Source organism: Oncorhynchus keta, chromosome 10, assembly GCF_023373465.1.
Source record: "Oncorhynchus keta strain PuntledgeMale-10-30-2019 chromosome 10, Oket_V2, whole genome shotgun sequence".
In the NCBI taxonomy this organism is placed as follows: domain Eukaryota; kingdom Metazoa; phylum Chordata; class Actinopteri; order Salmoniformes; family Salmonidae; genus Oncorhynchus; species Oncorhynchus keta.
In genome coordinates this window covers 22,028,349-22,047,213 of record NC_068430.1, presented here as the reverse complement: position 1 = coordinate 22,047,213, position 18,865 = coordinate 22,028,349, and the positions used below count along the sequence as shown (strand labels likewise).

Here is an 18,865-nt window from a genome sequence, read left to right as displayed (position 1 = left end):
GGCTTGTGCGGTGTGATTCCAATCTGCCATCTATGTGAGCAATGCTGCAGTGTCTGTGTCCTGCAGAGAAATTTAATTACAGCCAACCAGTCAGCCCCAGAGTGGAGACTTAAGAGTCCTGCATCACTGGAGATAAATGAACACTGGGCTCTTACACTGGACATATCTAACACCAGTGTTGTCAGTAAGATTCAACCTTCGATTTCAAATAGATCACTGGTTTTGTGTCGTCCTCTGCTCAATTTTGTCTGTCATGGTGTTGAATTACTTTTCAAATAAACTTTGTAGTTTCACTCATATTTTCAAGAGCAGAAATCTTTAAGTACTCATACCCTTCAGTCTAAGATGCTTTGGTTGAGGTCACAAGCATCCTTATCATTATAACAATTATTATCATGACCATCGTCATCTTACCCTCTGCATCCCTGCCATCCCCTTTTCAACAAAAACATTTCTGCATCGGTCACCATCCCCTTCTGAGGCATTTCCCATGTTCCCCATTAGGACAGCAGGAGCAAACAAACACACCCTCCCTCCCTCCTTCTCTCCTCCCTCCTGGACAACAGGGAGGAACAACAATGGAAGACAGGTCTTAGGTAATAGTGGTGCTAAGTTGCCCATCAATGCTCTGATTAAATGACTACAGTAGTGGTGCAGTGGTGGAATGGGAACAAACATTAAAGGCGCCATGGTGAGCAACAGGGAGAAGAGAAGGAAGCCAATCATATGTGGACAGTGATTGATGTTTCTGACGAGGCAATGAGTTCCTCATGTTCTCTCATCTTTTAAAATTACTTCAACTTTTCTTTTGCTGCTTGAAAATACTGTAACATACCATGTGAAGGTTTTCATAATTGACAGAGTCCTCATCTACAACTCCATGTTATTATGACTACAGAAAGAGAGCTAAATGATTAATGTGTTCTTGTAAAGATTCTGTGGTTCATCATTTAGATAGACAGCTTATGCTTCAACACTTCTGCATATCTATTTGGAAGCATTCTTGTAGGAGTAACAAGATTGCAACCCCTGGCTATGGATCTGTCTTGATCATTCTGACTCTCTTTTCTTCCGTTTCTGTGTTCATCATTCAATTCCATTTCTTCCAATCCCCCCTTCTTTCCTTTTTGTCTTCCAGTGTTGAGAGGGTCCCTGCCCTAGAGCTAGCCTCTCCTCTCCTTCCCTGTTCCTTCCTCTCCACTCAATCCCTGGTCCCCAGAGATAGAACAGCTACTGTGGTACCTAATAAGGTTTATGGAATTACAGATCTCTGGAATTGGATTTTCTCACTCCAATAAAGCATGGGGATTAGCGGTTCAGTGCTTGGTACATTAGGGCCTCAGTGACCTGTAATTGAACTGCTTTGGTCAAGGTGGGCTGATCAGGGGACAGAAAGATGAATCCACCACCCAGGATTTCTGGAAAACCAGGGAATTTGTTGAAAGTTCCCTGAATTTTGCAACCCTATTTACGCCTCAGCCAAATCAAATCAAATCAAATGTATTTATTTATATAGCCCTTCGTACATCAGCTGATATCTCAAAGTGCTGTACAGAAACCCAGCCTAAAACCCCAAACAGCAAGCAATGCAGGTGTAGAAGCACGGTGGCTAGGAAAAACTCCCTAGAAAGGCCAAAACCTAGGTTCAAATGAAACCTAGAAGAACGGAACCAGGCTATGTGAGGTGGCCACCTAGTCCTCTTCATATGGCTCTTCTGGCTGTGCCGGGTGGAGATTATAACAGAACATGGCCAAGATGTTCAAATGTTCATAAATGACCAGCATGGTCGAATAATAGTAAGGCAGAACAGTTGAAACTGGAGCAGCAGCATGGCCAGGTGGACTGGGGACAGCAAGGAGTCATCATGTCAGGTAGTCCTGGGGCATGGTCCTAGGGCTCAGGTCAGTTGAAACTGGAGCAGCAGCATGGCCAGGTGGACTGGGGACAGCAAGGAGTCATCATGTCATGTAGTCCTGGGGCATGGTCCTAGGGCTCAGGTCCTCCGAGAGAGAAAAGAAAGAAGGAGAGAATTAGAGAACGCACACTTAGATTCACACAGGACACCGAATAGGACAGGAGAAGTACTCCAGATATAACAAACTGACCCTAGCCCCCCGACACAAACTACTGCAGCATAAATACTGGAGGCTGAGACAGGAGGGGTCAGGAGACACTGTGGCCCCATCCGAGGACACCCCCGGACAGGGCCAAACAGGAAGGATATAACCCCACCCACTTTGCCATAGTACAGCCCCCACACCAATAGAGGGATATCTTCAACCACCAACTTACCATCCTGAGACAAGGCTGAGTATAGCCCACAAAGATCTCCGCCACGGCACAACCCAAGGGGGGGGGGGCGCCAACCCAGACAGGATGACCACAACAGTGAATCAACCCACTCAGGTGACGCACACCCTCCAGGGACGGCATGAGAGAGCCCCAGTAAGCCAGTGACTCAGCCCCTGTAATAGGGTTAGAGGCAGATAATCCCAGTGGAAAGAGGGGAACCGGCCAGGCAGAGACAGCAAGGGCGGTTCGTTGCTCCAGAGCCTTTCCGTTCACCTTCCCACTCCTGGGCCAGACTACACTCAATCATATGACCCACTGAAGAGATGAGTCTTCAGTAAAGACTTAAAGGTTGAGACCGAGTTTGCGTCTCTGACATGGGTAGGCAGACCGTTCCATAAAAATGGAGCTCTATAGGAGAAAGCCCTGCCTCCAGCTGTTTGCTTAGAAATTCTAGGGACAATTAGTAGGCCTGCGTCTTGTGACGTACGTGTGTAGGTATGTACGGCAGGACCAAATCAGAGAGATAGGTAGGAGCAAGCCCATGTAATGCTTTGTAGGTTAGCAGTAAAACCTTGAAATCAGCCCTTGCTTTGACAGGAAGCCAGTGTAGAGAGGCTAGCACTGGAGTAATATGATCAAATTGTTTGGTTCTAGTCAGGATTCTAGCAGCCGTATTTAGCACTAACTGAAGTTTATTTAGTGCTTTATCCGGGTAGCCGGAAAGTAGAGCATTGCAGTAGTCTAACCTAGAAGTGACAAAAGCATGGATTCATTTTTCTGCATCATTTTTGGACCAGAAAGTTTCTGATTTTTGCAATATTACGTAGATGGAAAAAAGCTGTCCTCGAAATGGTCTTGATATGTTCTTCAAAAGAGATCAGGGTCCAGAGTAACGCCGAGGTCCTTCACAGTTTTATTTGAGACGACTGTACAACCATTAAGATTAATTGTCAGATTCAACAGAAGATCTCTTTGTTTCTTGGGACCTAGAACAAGCATCTCTGTTTTGTCCGAGTTTAATAGTAGAAAGTTTGCAGCCATCCACTTCCTTATGTCTGAAACACATGCTTCTAGCGAGGACAATTTTGGGGCTTCACCATGTTTCATTGAAATGTACAGCTGTGTGTCATCCGCATAGCAGTGAAAGTTAACATTATGTTTTCTAATAACATCCCCAAGAGGTAAAATATATAGTGAAAACAATAGTGGTCCTAAAACGGAACCTTGAGGAACACCGAAATTTACAGTTGATTTGTCAGAGGACAAACCATTCACAGAGACAAACTGATATCTTTCCGACAGATAAGATCTAAACCAGGCCAGAACATGTCCGTGTAGACCAATTTGGATTTCCAATCTCTCCAAAAGAATGTGGTGATCGATTGTATCAAAAGCAGCACTAAGGTCTAGGAGCACGAGGACAGATGCAGAGCCACAGCCCTCTTTGATCTGCTTAGTTAACACATAAGATACATAGATACAGTGCATTCGGAAAGTATTTAGACCCATTTTCCACATTTTGTTACATTACAGCCACGCAATTGGCCCAGCGTCGTTAGGGTTTGGCCGGGGTAGGACGGCATTGTAAATAAGAATTTGTTCTTAACTGACTTGCCTAGTTAAATAAAGGTTACATTTTTAAAAATAATAATTCAACCATAAAAAAAAACATTTTTTTTTAAATGCCCCTCATCAATCTACACACAATACCACATAATGACTGGGAGACTAGTCAGGTTTGAGGGAAAGATGAACGGAGTAAAGTACAGAGAGATCCTTCATGAAAACCTGCTCCAGAGCACTCAGGACCTTAGACTGGGGCGAATGTTCACCTTCCAACAGGACAACGACCCTAAGCACACAGCCAAGAGAACGCAGGTGTGGTTTTGGGACAAGTCTCTGAATGTCCTTGAGTGGCCAGCCAGAGCCCGGACTTGAACCCGATCTAACATCTTTGGAGAGACCTGAAAATAGCAGTGCAGCGAGGATCTGCAGAGAAGAATACAGGTGTGCCAAGCTTGTAGCATCAGACCCAAGAAGACACAAGGCTGTAATCGCTGCCAAAGGTGCTTCAACAAAGTACTGAGTAAAAGATCTGAATACTTATTTAAAGGTGATGTTTATTTAGCAAAATTTAAAACGTTTTTTGCATTGACATTATGGGGTATTGTGTGTAGATTGATGAGAATTATTATTTTTTAAGTCCATTTTAGATTAAGGCTGTAGCATTGCAAAAATTTGGAAAAAGTGAAGGGGTCTGAATACTTTTTGAATGCACTGTATATACAAAAGCATGTGGACACCCCTTCAAATTAGTGGATTTGGCTATTTCAGCCACACCCGTTGCTGACAGGTGTATAAAACCGAGCACACAACCATGCAATCTCCATAGACAAACAGTAGAATGGCCTCACTAAAGAGCTCAGTGACATTCAAAGTGGCACCATCATAGGATGCCATCTTTCCAACCAGTCAGTTCATCAAATTTCTGCCATGCTAGAGCTGCCCCGCTGTCAACCGTAAGTGTTGTTATTGTGAAGTGGAAACGTCTACGAGCAACAATGGCTCAGCCACGAAGTGGTAGGCCACACAAGCTCACAGAACGGGGCTGAAGTGCTGAAGTGCGTTGCGCGTAAAAAACACCTGTCATCGGTTGCAACACTCACTACCGAGTTCCAAACTGCCTCTGGAAGCAATGTCAGCACAATACCTGTTCGTCGGGAGCTTCATGAATTGGGTTTTCATGGCCGAGCAGCCGCACACAAGCTTAAGAGTGGTGTAAAGCTCACCACCATTGGACTCTGGAGCAGTTGAAACACGTTCTTTTATGGCAGTCCAACGGACTAATCTGGGTTTGGCAGATGCCAGGAGTTTGCTACCTGCTCCAATACATAGTGCCAACTGTAAACTTTGGTGGTGGAGGAATAATGGTCTGGGGCTGTTTTTCATGGCTCGGGATAGGCCCCTTAGTTCCAGTGAAGGGAAATCTTAACACTACAGCATACAATGACATTCTAGATGATTCTGTGCTTCCAACTTTGTGGCAACAGTTTGAGTAAGGATCTTTCCTGTTTCTGCATGACAATGCCCCTGTGCACAAAGCGAGGTCCATGCAGAAATGGTTTGACAAGATCCGTGTGGAAGAACTTGACTGGGCTGCACGGAGCTCTGGCCTCAACCCCATTGAACACCTTTGGGATGAATTGGAATGCCGACTGTGAGCCAGGCGTAATCTCTCAGCATCAGTATCCAACCTCTATAAAGCTCTTGTGGCTGAATGGAAGCAAGTCCCCGCAGCAATGTTCCATCATCTAGTGGAAAGCCTTCCCAGAAGAGTGGAGGCTGTTATCGTAGCAAAGGGGGGACCAACTCCATATTAATGCCCATGATATTGGAATGAGATGTTCAATGAGCAGGTGTCCACATACTTTTGTGGGTATAGTGTACCTCTGCCTGTGAGGCCACAGCATGTAGTCCATGAGCCAGATCCACAAATTTGGGCCGTCGGGCTCACTTTGGGTGATGATGTCTCATTTTGCAGCCATGGCAGAAAGAGTGAAAAGACAGAGAAAGCTGCCATTGCTGCACTGCTATCACACATGCTTCAACTCTAGGGACAAAGACCTTCAAGAAAATCACTATGAGAAATCTTCACCCCAAGTGAGCCCGGCCATCCCGCCCTGGCTCATGGATTAATAGGGTGGCATACAGAATCTTGAGAGCGTTCTGTCCTTTTGTCCCTCAGATAGACAGACAGACACAGGTGCTCTGCCTGTCCTCCCTTTGATGCCCCAGTGTGGCTGGCAGACCTGGCAGGGACCGAGAGCAGCTGAGGTCGGGTCACGGGCATGCCCTGGCATTGAACTCCATGGGTGCTCTACAGTAGGTGGTATTCTTAGGATATCAAACGCCCCCTAACACATGCACAGGGACTCACATACATTCCTAAAATGCTACCCTTGCTCAGTGGCTCAATAGCGTAAAGCGTTATCTACTTTAGGACAACAGTATTATTTTCCTTAGAACAGAGAATGACATGTTTGTTGAGTCATAATTATTTAGAGCTGTTGGTCAGAGTTCAGAATGGAAAGTTTGGTGCAGTGTTCAGTCTCCACTCTTATGGAGATAGAGGTTGTTTTGGCAGCATGGCTGAGTGGTTTTTAATTAGTCATTTTATTTTACCTTAATTTAACCAGGTAGTATAGTTGAGATCAAGTTCTCATTTACATCTACGACCTGGCCAAGATAAAGCAAAGCAGTGCGACACATACAACAACACAGAGTTACACATGGAATAAACAAACATACAGTCAATAATACAATAGAAAAAACATATTTTTGTTTTTTTAACACCAAAAATGTCTAAAACCCTTTTTTCGTTTTGTTATTATAGTATATTGTGTGTAGCTTGACGATGACATTTTTTAATAAGGCTGTAACGTAACAAATGATCGAAAAAAGGTAAGGGGTGTGAATACTTTCCGAATTGTATACATTTTTCGGGAAATACATTTTAGGGATGCTAAAATGATTTAAGTGTAAACTTAAATAACATAAACCAGAAATAAAGTACAAAGAAAAGATAATGGAACTATATATTTTTGTATAATATAATCTTTGAGAACTATCAATCACCAAAATAAAAGCTAGACAGTCAGGGAGAATTGAAGATTCCAATTTTTTTTAATCAGTATTAATTTTGTTTTAACATTTTAGCAAAATATCACATTATCCATGGTAAAATGCATAGAATTGCAGGAAACAAGCTTTAAAACTGCTTAATGTGCTCTCAGTTCCACGGCAGAATATGTAGAATTGCAAGCAAATAGCTTTAAACCTGCAGCATTTTCTCTCAGCTGCATAGCAAAATGTGTAGAATTGCACAGCTTTGACCTACTACAGTAACTATGTTGATATATTGTAATTTAAACCATGTGTATGCAGGTTGCTAAGAATTCAAACTTTCTCAAACAGCCTAATTCATACTATTCAGAGGAATAATTGACTTTACAGTGTGTTGCTATTAAAAAATACATAAACTCAGCAAAAAAAGAAACGCCCCTTTTTCAGGACCCTGTCTTTCAAAGATAATTAGTCAAAATCAAAATAACTTCACAGATCTTCATTGTACATTTACATTTACATTTAAGTCATTTAGCAGACGCTCTTATCCAGAGCGTCTTACAAATTGGTGCATTCACCTTATGACATCCAGTGGAACAGCCACTTTACAATAGTGCATCTAAATCTTTTGGGGGGGTGAGAAGGATTACTTATCCTATCCTAGGTATTCCTTAAAGAGGTGGGGTTTCAGGTGTCTCCGGAAGGTGGTGATTGACTCCGCTGTCCTGGCGTCGTGAGGGAGTTTGTTCCACCATTGGGGGCCAGAGCAGCGAACAGTTTTGACTGGGCTGAGCGGGAACTGTACTTCCTCAGTGGTAGGGAGGCGAGCAGGCCAGAGGTGGATGAACGCAGTGCCCTTGTTTGGGTGTAGGGCCTGATCAGAGCCTGGAGGTACTGAGGTGCCGTTCCCCTCACAGCTCCGTAGGCAAGCACCATGGTCTTGTAGCGGATGCGAGCTTCAACTGGAAGCCAGTGGAGAGAGCGGAGGAGCGGGGTGACGTGAGAGAACTTGGGAAGGTTGAACACCAGACGGGCTGCGGCGTTCTGGATGAGTTGTAGGGGTTTAATGGCACAGGCAGGGAGCCCAGCCAACAGCGAGTTGCAGTAATCCAGACGGGAGATGACAAGTGCCTGGATTAGGACCTGCGCCGCTTCCTGTGTGAGGCAGGGTCGTACTCTGCGGATGTTGTAGAGCATGAACCTACAGGAACGGGCCACCGCCTTGATGTTAGTTGAGAACGACAGGGTGTTGTCCAGGATCACGCCAAGGTTCTTAGCGCTCTGGGAGGAGGACACAATGGAGTTGTCAACCGTGATGGCGAGATCATGGAACGGGCAGTCCTTCCCGGGAGGAAGAGCAGCTCCGTCTTGCCGAGGTTCAGCTTGAGGTGGTGATCCATCATCCACACTGATATGTCTGCCAGACATGCAGAGATGCGATTCGCCACCTGGTCATCAGAAGGGGGAAAGGAGAAGATTAATTATGTGTCGTCTGCATAGCAATGATAGGAGAGACCATGTGAGGTTATGACAGAGCCAAGTGACTTGGTGTATAGCGAGAATAGGAGAGGGCCTAGAACAGAGCCCTGGGGACACCAGTGGTGAGAGCGTGGTGAGGAGACAGATTCTCGCCACGCCACCTGGTAGGAGCGACCTGTCAGGTAGGACGCAATCCAAGCGTGGGCCGCGCCGGAGATGCCCAACTCGGAGAGGGTGGAGAGGAGGATCTGATGGTTCACAGTATCGAAGGCAGCCGATAGGTCTAGAAGGATGAGAGCAGAGGAGAGAGAGTTAGCTTTAGCAGTGCGGAGCGCCTCCGTGATACAGAGAAGAGCAGTCTCAGTTGAATGACTAGTCTTGAAACCTGACTGATTTGGATCAAGAAGGTCATTCTGAGAGAGATAGCGGGAGAGCTGGCCAAGGATGGCACGTTCAAGAGTTTTGGAGAGAAAAGAAAGAAGGGATACTGGTCTGTAGTTGTTGACATCGGAGGGATCGAGTGTAGGTTTTTTCAGAAGGGGTGCAACTCTCGCTCTCTTGAAGACGGAAGGGACGTAGCCAGCGGTCAGGGATGAGTTGATGAGCGAGGTGAGGTAAGGGAGAAGGTCTCCGGAAATCGTCTGGAGAAGAGAGGAGGGGATAGGGTCAAGCGGGCAGGTTGTTGGGCGGCCGGCCGTCACAAGACACGAGATTTCATCTGGAGAGAGAGGGGAGAAAGAGGCTCTGGAGAGAGGGGGAGAAAGAGGTCAGAGCACAGGGTAGGGCAGTGTGAGCAGAACCAGCGGTGTCGTTTGACTTAGCAAACGAGGATCGGATGTCGTGACCTTCTTTTCAAAATGGTTGACGAAGTCATCTGCAGAGAGGGAGGAGGGGGAGGGGAGGAGGATTCAGGGGGAGGAGAAGGTGGCAAAGAGCTTCCTAGGGTTAGAGGCAGATGCTTGGAATTTAGAGTGGTAGAAAGTGGCTTTAGCAGCAGAGACAGAGGAGGAGAATGTAGAGAGGAGGGAGTGAAAGGATGCCAGGTCCGCAGGGAGGCGAGTTTTCCTCCATTTCCGCCCCGCCTCGATCCATCACGACTGGTCGGCTGCCCGGAGCCCTGTTCTGTGAGCTCGCAATGAGTCGTCGAGCCACGGAGCGGGAGGGGAGGACCGAGCCGGCCTGGAGGATAGGGGACATAGAGAGTCAAAGGATGCAGAAAGGGAGGAGAGGAGGGTTGAGGAGGCAGAATCAGGAGATAGGTTGGAGAAGGTTTGAGCAGAGGGAAGAGATGATAGGATGGAAGAGGAGAGAGTAGCGGGGGAGAGAGAGCGAAGGTTGGGACGGCGCGATACCATCCGAGTAGGGGCAGTGTGGGAAGTGTTGGATGAGAGCGAGAGGGAAAAAGGATACAAGGTAGTGGTCGGAGACTTGGAGGGAGTTGCAATGAGGTTAGTGGAAGAACAGCATCTAGTAAAGATGAGGTCGAGCGTATTGCCTGCCTTGTGAGTAGGGGGGAAGGTGAGAGGGTGAGGTCAAAAGAGGGCAGAGAGGAGTGGAAAGAAGGAGGCAGAGAGGAATGAGTCAAAGGTAGACGTGGGGAGGTTAAAGTCGCCCAGAACTGTGAGAGGTGAGCCGTCCTCAGGAAAGGAGCCTATCAAGGCATCAAATCATTGATGAACTCTCCGAGGGAACCTGGGGGGCGATAAATGATAAGGATGTTAAGCTTGAAAGGGCTGGTAACTGTGACAGCATGGAATTCAAAGGAGGCGATAGACAGATGGGTAAGGGGAGAAAGAGAGAATGACCACTTGGGAGAGATGAGGATCCCGGTGCCACCACCCCGCTGACCAGAAGCTCTCGGGGTGTGCGAGAACACGTGGGTGGACGAGGAGAGAGCAGTAGGAGTAGCAGTGTTATCTGTGGTGATCCATGTTTCCGTCAGTGCCAAGAAGTCGAGAGACTGGAGGGAGGCATCGGCTGAGATGAACTCTGCCTTGTTGGCCGCAGATCGGCAGTTCCAGAGGCTACCGGAGACCTGGAACTCCACGTGGGTCGTGCGCGCTGGGACCACCAGATTAGGGTGGCAAATCAAGGGCATGCGGCCACGCGGTGTGGAGCGTTTGTATGGTCTGTGCAGAGGGAGAGAACAGGGATAGACAGACACATAGTTGACAGGCTACAGAAGAGGCTACGCTAATGCAAGGAGATTGGAATGACAAGTGGACTACACGTCTCGAATGTTCAGAAAGTTAAGCTTACGTAGCAAGAATCTTATTGACTAAAATTATTAAAATGATACAGTACTGCTGAAGTAGGCTAGCTGGCAGTGGCTGCGTTGTTGACACTACACTAATCAAGTCGTTCCGTTGAGTGTAATAGTTTCTACAGTGCAGCTATTCGGGGGCTAGCTGGCTAGCTAGCAGTGTTGATTACGTTACGTTGCGTTAAAAGAACGACAATAGCTGGCTAGCTAACCTAGAAAATCGCTCTAGACTACACAATTATCTTTGATACAAAGACGGCTATGTAGCTAGCTATGTAGCTAGCTATGATCAAGCAAATCAAACCGTTGTGCTGTAATGAAATGAAATGAAAATGTGATACTACCTGTGGAGCGAAGCGGAATGTGACCGGGTTGTTGAGTGGGAAGTTATATTCGGTAGACGTTGGCTAGGTGTTAGCTAGCTAGCAGTGTCTCCTACGTTAAGGACGACAAATAGCTGGCTAGCTAACCTCGGTAAATTAAGATAATCACTCTAAGACTACACACTCTAAACTACACAATTATCTTGGATACGAAGACAGCAAAGACAACTATGTAGCTAGCTAACACTACACTAATCAAGTCGTTCCGTTGAGTGTAATAGTTTCTACAGTGCTGCTATTCGGGGGCTAGCTGGCTAGCTAGCAGTGTTGATTACGTTACGTTGCGTTAAAAGAACGACAATAGCTGGCTAGCTAACCTAGAAAATCGCTCTACACTACACAATTATCTTTGATACAAAGACGGCTATGTAGCTAGCTATGTAGCTAGCTACGATCAAGCAAATCAAACCGTTGTGCTGTAATGAAATGAAATGAAAATGTGATACTACCTGTGGAGCGAAGCGGAAATGGAATAATCTAATCTAATCTAATAATTGTAAAGGGTTTAAACACTGTTTCCCATGCTTGTTCAATGAACCATAAACAATTCATGAACATGCACCTGTAGAACTAACAGTTTACAGACGGTAGGAAATTAAGGTCACAGTTATGAAAACTTAGGACACTAAAGAGGCCTTTCTACTGACTCTGAAAAGCACCAAAAAAAGGGTCCCTGCTCACCTGTGTGAACGTGCCTTAGGCATGCTGCAAGGAGGCATGAGGACTGTAGATGTGGCCAGGGCAATAAATTGCACTACTGTGAGACGCCTAAGACAGCGCTACAGGGAGACAGGACGAACAGCTGATCGTCTTCGCAGTGGAAGACCACATGTAACAACACCTGTGGGACAGGTACAGGATGGCAACAACAACTGCCCGAGTTACACCAGGAACGCACAATCCCTCCATCAGCGCTCAGACTGTCCGCAATAGGCTGAGAGAGGCTGGACTGAGGGCTTGTAGGCCTGTTGAAAGGCAGGTCCTCACCAGACATCACCGGCAACAACGTTGCCTATGGGCACAAACCCACCGTCGCTGGACCAGACAGGGCAAAAAGTGCTCTTCACTGACGAGTCGCAGTTTTGTCTCACCGGGGGTGATGGTCGGATTTACGCTTATCGTCGAAGGAATGAGCATTACCCCGAGGCCTGTACTCTGGAGCTGGATCGATTTGGAGGTAGAGGGTCCGTCAAGGGTCGGGGGCGGTGTGTCACAGCATCATCGGACTGAGTTTGTGGTCATTGCATGTGCATTACAGGGAAGACATCCTCCTCCCTCATGTGGTGCCCTTCCTTCAGGCTCATCCTGACATGGCCTTCCAGCATGAAAATGCCATCAGCCATACTGCTCGTTCTTTGCGTGATTTCCTGCAAAACAAGAATGTCAGTGTTCTGCCATTGCTGGTGAAGAGCCTGGATCTCAATCCCATTGAGCACGTCTGGGACCTGTTGGATCGGAGGGTGATGGCTAGGGCCATTCCCCCCAGAAATGTCCGGGAACATGCAGGTGCCTTGGTAGAGAGTGGGGTAACACATTATTCCATTTCTGTTAGTCACATCTGTGGAACTTGTTCAGTTTATGTCTCAGTTGTTTAATCTTGTTATGTTCATGCAAAAATTTCAATATGTTGCTGAAAATAAACGCAGTTGACAGTGAGAGGACGTTTCATTTTTTGCTGAGTTTATATACAGTACCAGTCAAAACACACCTACTCATGTCATGTTCTGACCATGTTCTGACCTTAGTTCTGTTATTATATCTTTGTATTAGTATGGTCAGGGGGTGACTTGGGTGGGCAGTCTATGTTTGTTATTCTATGTTGATTTTTGAGTTCGGCCTAGTATGGTTCTCAATCAGAGGCAGCTGTCAATTGTTGTCCCTGATTGAGAATCATACTTAGGTAGACTGGGTTTCACTTTTGGGTTGTGGGTGTTAGTTTACCGTGTGAGTGTTTGGTCCACACGGTACTGTTTTCGGTTTTGTATTTTCACGTCATCGTTTGTTGTTTTTGTTCGAGTGTTCTATTGTCTTTATTAAAAAACATTATGGACACTTACCATGCTGCGCATTGGTCCTCCGATCCTTCTCAATACTCCTCCTCAGAAGAGGAGGACGAGAACCCTTACAACTCATTCAAGGGTTTTTATTTATTTTTACAATTTTCTACATTGTAGAGTAATAGTGAAAACATCAACACTATGAAATAACACATATGGAATCATGTAGAAACCAAAACAGTGTTAAACAAATCAAAATATATTTTAGATTTTCGATTCTTCAAAGTAGGCACCATTTGCATTGATTACCTGGAATGCTTTCCCAACAGTCTTGAAGGAGTTCCCACATACGCTGAGCACTTGTTTGCTGCTTTTCCTTCACTCTGCGGTCCATCTTATCCCAAACCCTCTCAATTGGGTTGAGGTCAGGTTGGTTGTGGAAGCCAGGTCAACTGATGACATAGTTTTGATATATTCACTATTATTATACAATGTAGAATATTCTAAATATAAAGAAAAACCCTGGAACGAGTAGGTGTGTCCAAAATTTTGACTGGTACTGTATACAGTGGGGCAAAAAAGTATTTAGTCAGCCACCAATTGTGCAAGTCCTCCCACTTAAAAAGATGAGAGAGGCCTGTAATTTTCATCATAGGTACACTTCAACTATGACAGACAAAATGAGAAAAAAAATCCAGAAAATCACATTGTAGGATTTTTAATGAATTTATTTGCAAATTCGCTGAGGGCAACTTGGGTAAGGCAATGCAATGGGCTGCATTGGAGAACTGATCCATGACCACCAGGTTAGTGGTAAGCCCTTGGGATGGAGGTAACCCTGTGATAAATTCTATGGACAGGTGGGACCAGTGCCGGCTGGGGATGGGCAGAGGTTGGAGAAACCCAGCCCGTCGCTGTCGTGAGGACTAGCTTGGCCACAGGTGGATCTCACATCCTCAATCATGTTGGGCTACCAGAATTTCTGCCTCAGGAACTCCAGTGTCCGATTAACCCCTGGATGCCCAGTTAATGAGGAGTGTCCCCATTGTAGCACTCGAGAATGGGCTGATCGAGGAACATAAAGTCTGTTAGTGGGACCCCCGCTGGAGTCAGGTTCTCAGGTCTGGGCTTGTCGTACCGTGGTCTCTATACTCCATAACACGGGAGGCACAATGCGAGGGGCTGGGGATGATGGGCTCAGATTCTCTCTCCTCATTAGAGCCATCATGTTGGCGGGACATGGCATCTGCTTTCTAATTATTGGATCCCGGGCGATAGACTAGAGTGAAGTTGAACCTGTTAAAAAACAGAGCCCACCTAGCCTGGTGAGCATTCAACCTCCTGGCTTCATGAATGGAGACCAAGTGTTTTTGGTCTGTCTAGATCACGAAAGGATGAGGTGCCCCCTCTAACCAGTGTCTCCACCCCTCAAGGGTCCACTTGACTGCCAAGAGCTCCCGGTTGCCTACATCGTAGTTGTGTTCCGCTGGCGAGAATCACTTGCAAAGAAAGGCACTTGGGTGCATTCTCCTGTCCCCCTTGTTCCACTCGTTCCACTGTGAAAGGACCGCCCCTGCTCCAGTGTCCGAGGCATCCGCCTCTACCATGAAGGGATGAGTAGGATCAGGATGAACAAGGATGAGTCCGGAGGTGAAACGTCCCTTGAGCTCCATGAATGCCCTGTCAGCCTCAGGGGTCCAGCCAAAATGGGTCTGGGACTTAGGGCGGTGAAATTTCCGTATAAAATGGCTGTAAAAATTGGACGACGGCGGTAGAGATAATGTGGCCCAGGAAAGAGACTTGGGACACTCACACTTCTCAATCTTCTCAATCAGGACTTGAAGGACGTGCAGGGTGTGTTCAGGAAGGGTCTTGGAGAAGATCAGGATGTTGTTGAGGTAAACAAAGACTAACTGATTCAACATATCTCTAAGAGTGTCATTGACCAATGCTTGGAAGACTGCCAGTGAGTTCGATAATCCGAATGGCATGACTAAATACTCATGGTGGTCACTAGGGGTATAATAGGCAGTTTTCCATTCATCTCCCTCCTTGATTCTCACCAGATTGTAAGCGTTGCGGAGGTCCAGTTTGGTGAAGAATTGGGCCCCCTGGGCCTGCTCCAAGGCGGTGGACATCAGGGGTATGTAATTGTCCATGACTGCACCTTCGGGGATCAAGAGGGAGTAAAGACGGCCCCGGGGAGGGGTGGAGCCGGGTAGGAGTTCTATAGTACAGTCGTATGGACGATGAGGAGGGTGGGGGGCTGATTGTCTCTTACTGAACAACTCCCGGAGGTTGAAGTATTTGGGAGGGGGAGTGTAGAAGTCTTGGAATTCAATGGATGCAAGGGGGCGCGGCGATGCTCTAGGTGGGTATTTAGATATTTACTCTGGCAGTTCTTACCCCAATCTAGTAGGTGTCCCTTGGACCAGGAGAGTAGTGGCTAATGTAGCACTAGCCAAGGGTACCCTAGGATAAGGGGGTTCTCGGGAGCCACGATCAAAAGAAAATGAAGAGTCTCTGAGTGATTCACCCCAACCTGCAGTAGAATGGGCTTGGTCTGATATCCCACCTGGGCAGAGCCAGTCCATCGAGGGCTTCAATCTGCAGAGGGATGGGACATTTCACGCAGGGGCTTTGTAATTCTCTGGCGAAGTCTTGATCAATGAAATTATCTGCAGCCCCGGAGTCCACAAATTCTTGAATCTGGTGCTGACGGTTGTCCCGGTGGAGGTTGGAGGGTAGTGACAGACGGTGACTGGGTATCCGAGGGATAACTGCACAGCTCGTCAGGGTCTGCCCTTGTCCTGGCGAGCCCTGGTGTTTCCAGTCAGCTCTGGACATGTAGCACGGAGATGGCCGAGACCTCCGCAGCAGCCTTCGCACATGCACCTGCTCCTGTGGGCTCAGACGTGTGCGTCCCAGCTGCATGGGCTCCTCAATGCTGGGTTTGAAGGGCTTGGGGTGCTCAGGAAACTGGGATACTGGGGTGGTGTAAAGAAAAGCACTGTCTCACACGTTCTCAGAGGCGGTCTTCGATCCAGATTGCCAGCGTGGTCAGGGACTCGAGGTCTTTACTGAGACACGGTAACGGAAGGATCACAGTAACACTGGGAAAACAACAAACACCATGTCTCGAAAACTCACTCAGGAGACAAATGCACATGGCACATAATTCAAGCTTCAGCAAAGGACAACAGAAAACAGAAAACACACCTCTTTTAACAGATAAATCATAATGAGTAAATAGGACACACTGAGCATCGTTAATGTCTCTAGGACGGTCTTTGCCGCCCTCTGGTGACAGGTGGAACCATGACAGCATGATGGTATAATAAGTATAAAAGCAAAGATTGCTTTCATATAATTGAAAAAGTATTGGAATGGGATTAGTGTGGTGTGTGAAGAATCCAATACTCAAATGTGGTACGAATTCCATTATTGTGGGAGCACTTCCTCTGAGAGTATGAATTTGGCTGTTTGAGAAGGTTTGAATCCTAAGCAACCTGCATACGAATTTTTTGAAGTACAAGAGACCAACATAGCAACTGTTTGTTGTAAGTTAATGCTGTGTACCGGAAAACCTTGGTAGAGCATGAGTGGAGTAGGCGTTGTGGTGCTCATGTGAATTTCCTTTCTTTTTCAGCTTAAGACCAATGCCTACTTCTCAATTAAAACATTGTTTTTTGTATTTAACAGAGTATGGCATCTTTTGGGGATGAGCCGTAATGGAGTAACACATAACCACCCAAAAGAGCCAGAATGTAGTATGGACAGAGGCTGCTGTATGTGGTCTACAGCATCCCAGATCAGGAATAGGCAGCATGAGCAAAGTACAGCACATTCACTCCCTTTGACATCATAACCGGGAGACAAAGACACTTACTCTAACTAAAACTAATACTTTGATGGGTTATTAGTAGCCCTCTATATATGTTGTCTCTGATTCCAGATCTTCTTTTGACTTTGTTTACTTCCAGACCTTGGTCTCTGAACACTGCAAGAGAACATTTGAGAAGCAAAGGTAAGACTTGTTATCCACTGTGGGGTTGACTTCTATGAGTATGTGTGTGCCTCTGTGCGTGTGTATGTGTTACATCTTTGATATGAACATAATAAGCTTGTCAGTGGGTGGAATGGAATCTTCATTGATCTGATGTTGTACTGGACTGTTGCCTAGCTGCCTACACATGTCATGGAGCAGAAATAGCATCAGTTCTTATTAGTATGATATTTCTATGGATGCTGTCAACCTCAGGGGAGGTATCAGCACAGCAAGCTACTGTCAACAACTCCAACGCCTTTTACCATAGGGAATAGTCTATCGGTTCCAGACTGAGCTCACACATTCAAATCACTTTATTCAGAGTTAGATATTTTACCTCAAACACTTTTCACTGCTTTTTTCTTTTGTGTTATACCCAGTGACGATTTTAACAGGAAGATCTTGGTGGGGCAAACACCTCAAAAAATGAGGGATGCATGCCAGCAAAGCCATTACAGAACACAACACAACACTAAACAATACATTAATTGCACTATAACGGTGACAAACGGTGCTCACAAACTGTTAGGGCCTGCATAAAGCTGTCCCAACAGAAGTCCCAACACCTTACCACCTGGCTATCAGCGGAGCCTTGTCCGACAGGGAAAGAGTTAATTTAGCCTCATTTACTGCCTTTAAAAAAATATGTCTGACCCGTTTATTAAAGTAAATGTGGTTTCTCCTGACAATTGAGATGTACAATCTATGGCATAAAGGGACGACAAGCAGATAAGAGGCAATCCGTAATATCGATTAAGACATTAATGAGCGAGCTAGGACGGACGTAGTCAATATAACGATTTATTCAGAACTTTTGAAATGTACAGCGACAGAGTTCAGAACATGGGCCATTCTTACAGTGGTCTCCCTGTACATCAAGTCAGAACCATAGGATAAATAAAGTGGGCATATAAGCAGACAATGAAAGCTCTTGTAAAATTATATTATTACATTTCTCTAAAACAGGTTATAGGCTACATGTGCACCACCAAGTCAGACCAGTATGCAAAATAAAGAGGGGGAAATAGACCAAATTATTAGGGTGAGGCACATGGACTACTAACAGCTTACTACACAACATACACTTAGTATTACTTTCTTAGCTACAGTATACATATCTCCCTGGCATATTACATATTATTTTTATTTTTTTCCTGGGTTCCCAGTTTTCTTGAACTCATTGAAGTCATATTTCCCAGTTTCTAGTTTACAGTTGTTTTGAGCGGGGCACAAATAATTATTCGTTATGGCAGTACCCAAGGGGTTTTCATAAAGTTCTACCCTTAGACTTGGCGGTGGCATAGTGTCCCCATGAGTGACAGAATCATGGCACAACCACCACAGAAAACACTGAGCTTGGCTGAAAAACCTACATTTTGGAGCTGCCTTACTCGAGAAAGCAAAAAAGAGACCATGTTTGTAAGCGGCTTATTAACTCAATGATTTTTTTGCAAACAACTGATATGTTTGCAATCAATAACATGCAAAACAGGTGAGCCCAAAACATATATAATCTACTATTGTTATACCAGAGGCGACTGCATTGAATACTGTAGGATTGGGGTTGACTGTGTCGTCTCAGTAAGCAGTGATCGTTGGTTTTAACAACCACACAACCCCTCCAGTGGATTCATCTGTCTATATGTCACTCACCCTGAATAAAGAGAGGATCAGGGGTGGCAGAGGGTGACAGCTCGCAGGATTGATGTCCTGGTTAAGAGTTAGAAATCAATGACTGAAACAGCAGAACCCTCTGTGGTTTGGGATTCCCTCAACGCA

The 18,865-nt window shown here is 45.9% G+C and overlaps 1 protein-coding gene across 3 annotated transcripts in view; it reads left to right on the top strand.

The window, feature by feature from the left end:
* Positions 1-18,865, top strand: part of LOC118389640 (extracellular sulfatase Sulf-2-like) — a 79,302-nt gene that overhangs the window by 10,289 nt on the left and 50,148 nt on the right. For 2 of the 3 annotated variants that reach the window (XM_052526685.1, XM_052526683.1), the window contains exon 2: positions 17,022-17,065. The exons of the other annotated variant lie outside the window; for it this stretch is intronic. The gene's annotated coding sequence lies outside the window, so the exon portion shown is untranslated. The remainder of the gene's footprint in view (positions 1-17,021; positions 17,066-18,865) is intronic. 3 annotated transcript variants of the gene reach the window in all.